At 38.5% G+C, this 4,181-nt stretch overlaps 1 pseudogene; it reads right to left on the bottom strand.

The window, feature by feature from the left end:
- Nucleotides 1–3,442: 3,442 nt before the first annotated feature.
- Nucleotides 3,443–3,543, bottom strand: LOC121279444 (annotated as a pseudogene).
- Nucleotides 3,544–4,181: the final 638 nt, after the last annotated feature.

Raw genomic sequence — 4,181 nt, 5'->3', positions numbered from 1 at the left:
ATGGATGATACAAAGCTAAGCGGGAATGTGTGTTGTGAGAAAGATGTAAAGGGGCTACAGAAGGATTTAGACAGACTTAGTGGGTGCGCAAGAACATGGCAGATGGAATATAAAGTGGAAGGATGTGAGGTTATCCACTTTGGTAGAAGAAACAGATGTGCAGAGTATTTCCTAAATGGTAAGAGATTAGAAAGTGTAGATGTACAAAGGGACCTGGGTGTCCTTGTTTATAAGTCACTGAAAGCTAACATGCAGGTTCAGCAGGCAATTAGGAAGCCTAATGGAATGTTAGCCTTTATCACAAGAGGGTTTGTGTACAGGAGTAGTGAAGTCTTCCTTCAATTATATAGAAGCTTGGTTAGACCGCACCTGGAGTACTGTGTGCAGTTTTTGTCCCCTTACCTCAGAAAGGATATTATTGCTATAGAGGGAAGCAAACAAAGGTTCACCAGACTTGTTCTGGGGTGGCGGGACTGTCTTATGAAGAGAGATTGGGCAAAATGGGCCTGTATTCTCTAGAGTTTCGAAGAATGAGAGATGATCTCATTGAAACCTACAAAATACTTAAAAGAATAGACTGGGTAGATGCAGGTAAGGTTTTCCCCTGGTTGGGGAGTCTGGAACCAGGGGACATGGTTTCAAAATAAGGGGGAAGCCACTTAGGGCTGAGATGAGGAGAACTTTCTTTACTCAGAGGGTTGTGAATCTTTGGAATTCTCTACTTCAGAGGGCCGTGGAAGCTCAGTCATTGAGTATGTTTAAGGTAGAGGTTTATAGATTTCTGATTAACAATAACCTAAAGGGTTATGGGCTAGTGTGGGTAAAAGACACTGAAGTGTTTGATCAGCCATGATCATATTGAATGGCAGAGCAGGCTCGATGGGCTGAATAACGTTCTCCTGTTCCTATGTTCCTAACTTGCATTTATTTAGAAAGTTTCATGTAGTAAGTGTCTCAAGGCACTTCTCCAGGGCATAATCAGACATAAATTGACACAAGGACAAAAACAGAGACATTAGGATAGTAAGTGGTATGTTTTAAGAGTGTTATAAGGTAAGAAAAGGAGGTAAAGAGATGGGGATGTTCAGAGAAGGAATTCTATAGCTGAGGGCTTAGATAGAAGGCAGCCAACAGCCCATTAAAGGAAGTTGGGATACACAAGAAGTCGGAATTGAAAGATTGCAGCGTTATGAAGTATTGTAGGTTGGGGGAACTTATAGAAACAAGATGAAACAATTCCAATGAGGGATTGGAACACAAAGGTGAGATTTTTAAATTTGAGCTAAGAGTTTTAAGAGGAGAGGTATTCAAAACTATTTGACATTTTGATAAGACATGATAGTTGGTAAATAGATGCATTAATTTAAGATTATTATTAAAAGTACAAGAGAAAGATTAGGACAACATTTTCTTTGAGAGAATTCTCAGGACATGGAAAGCCCTTCCACAAACAAGGTTGAAGCACAAAACAAAATAATTTCTAAAAGGGATGTGGTTAAATATTAGAAAAAATAGAAGTGTGTTGAGAAAAATCAGTGGATTGGAACTAGCTGGATAGGTCTTTCAGTTAATTGGGCCAGATCACCTCATTCTATGCTGTAATTTTATACTGATTATCAACTGTCCAGTTTCAGAGGTGTCTAACAGCTGAAAATGGCAGGGAAACATGTCTGTCCTTAGATGCCTGAGGCTTTCCCTATCCATTTTTCATAGAAAATCTGTAAGTGAGTGCCTGTCATGGGGGAAATGGTGGCATAGTGGGTGGTGATGTCACTGGACGAGTGATCCAGAGACCCAGACTAATGCTGAGGAAATGGGTTCAAATCTCGCTCTGGCAACTGGTAGAATTTAAATTTAATTAATAAAATCTGGAATTGAGAACTGGCCTCAGTAATATTGACCACAAAGCTATCATTAATTGTTGTAAAAACCCACCTGGTTCATGAAAGCCTTTTAGGAAAGGAAATCTGATGTCCTTTTATGGTTTGGCTGGTCTCTCCAGACCCACAGCAATGTAGATGACTTTTAACTGACACTCTGAAATGGCCTAGCAAGCCACTCAATTCAAGAGCAATTAGGGATGGGCAACAAATGTTGACGTTGCCAGTGTTACCCCCAACCAATGAAACAATAAATAAAGAAAAGCTTTTATCTGAAACAGGTGCACTTGAATATGCTGAACAGGGTCTTATGCCAGTGTAGGACTTTGTTTCCAATTTTGAGGTAAAACTTAGCAAATGTGAGCATCCAAAAATCAGAAAATCTACTCGGGTAAATGAACTACAAGCTGTTGAGGGCAAGGCATTCACAGCCCTAAAGTACGTATGGGCCTGAAGACTAATCCAGTTGCCCTCATACTGGCATCTCTTGTGAACTATAAAAAGCGAGGATGATTCTGTGACTTGAATCTGCAAGTTAAGAAAAGCAATTTGTGCAAAAGAAAACTGAAATGAGGACTTGGTCAAATATTCAGAAAACTACAAATGCTTTACACATGTCAACACAAAGCTAAACAAATAATTTAACTCAAATTATAATTGCAAAACTAAATGACATCAGTACAGACTTTGACATACCTCACATAAGGGTAAAGATTAAAAGATTTTATTCCCCTCAGGCAGGCCGCTTTAGAAATTCTGTGCCATAATAGAATCTGCAGCACAGATAGAATTAGCATGCTTGTACCTTCTTGACTTTAGGAATTTAATTGAGTTGTAAGGCGGGGCCTTATAAAGCGTTTTTCTATGTACAAATACCATATCCCATGTCAATACCAGGAGCCCCGTCTTTACAGAACTGACTCTTCCACAAGGGATTTTTTTAGCTTTTGTAAAGAAGAGAGATATGCTGTAACTTTTCCATCTTGCTTCTCTGGTCCACAGATTGTGTTCTGGTTGGATCCTTTTGAGTCTTTTTGTGCTGAGGCAAGTATGAGCGGGTGCAATAGCTGGGGCACTTGAAGACTTGGAACCTTGCGGAAAGATGTGATGGAAACTCTAGTGAGAGAAAAGAAAGCAACAAATTCATGTGAAATTAATTTATTTACATTTCTTAGCATGCTACCATTTCAATGTTTACTTGATATTAGCCTTAATTCCACTACAAACTTTACTTTAGTCTTGTCATAATTTGAATGTAGTTTTCGAGCTAGTATATTGGGAATATCCACATTTGGAGAACCATGTTAAATCACCCCAATCCTGGGTCTATCTGAGGGAATAGATCTATTTTGCATTGTGTGATATGGGCTTTGCTGGCAAGGCCAGCATTTATTGCCCATCTCCAATTGCCTTTGAGAAATTGATGGGACTTCTTAGACTAGTGCAGTCTCTGTGGTAAAGGTACTTCCATAATGCTGCTAGTTAAGTCTTTTCAGGATTTTGACTCAGCGACTATGAATGAACATCAATAAATGTCCAAGTCAGGATGATGTGTAATTTAGAATGCTTTACAATGATTCTTTCCATGTTGCGAGTCATTCTTACACAGGAGCCATGCTAATTTCTATTTTGTTCCAATTTTTGTACGAGGAAAGGGTTTTCCTATGCACTTGCTGCATTTATCCTTTTAGACGGTGGAAGCCATGATTTGGAAGGTGTTAAAGAAGTGACCTTGGCAATAACTGAGAAATTAAATATGATAAACATGTATTACAACACATCAACAGATTGGTAACCTGAATGCAAGCGTCATCAAAATGCATACGGTTTTCAGTGTACTACACAGTTCCCCATCAATGAGATTAATATAGTTTACACTTTTTTAAAATCATAAATATGGTTCTCTGTGTTTTTGCAAAGGATGCATCTCTTCATAGAGTTATAATTTTCAATTGAAATATTCCTCAACAAGATTGGCCTTGTTTTTTTTTTCTCGGCACAATTAGGCTGTCTGTTCTGACCATTTGGCAATATTGTTGAGTATTTAGAAAACAGTAGCAATTTTGTACCAGAGGTGTACACTGGAGGGCTCTCTTGGAACAGTTCAAACCAGAAAACCTTTGCTAATACCTTGCAAATAAATTGTTCAAAAAGCAGAGCTTTTCCTTAAAGGAGAAGGAATGTCAAAAGAGAATACTTTTTGCTCAGAAATTGTGCCTAGTTTTTTTAATCATAAAAACAGCCCTGAAATCACTTTGTGGGATGCTAGTGTATGAATTGGCACTAGAGATTGACTGATTG

The sequence above is a fragment of the Carcharodon carcharias genome, chromosome 6 (genome assembly GCF_017639515.1).
Source record: "Carcharodon carcharias isolate sCarCar2 chromosome 6, sCarCar2.pri, whole genome shotgun sequence".
In the NCBI taxonomy this organism is placed as follows: Eukaryota; Metazoa; Chordata; class Chondrichthyes; order Lamniformes; family Lamnidae; genus Carcharodon; species Carcharodon carcharias.
The sequence above is the reverse complement of the archived record's forward strand: the minus strand, read 5'-3'. Positions and strand labels throughout refer to the sequence as shown.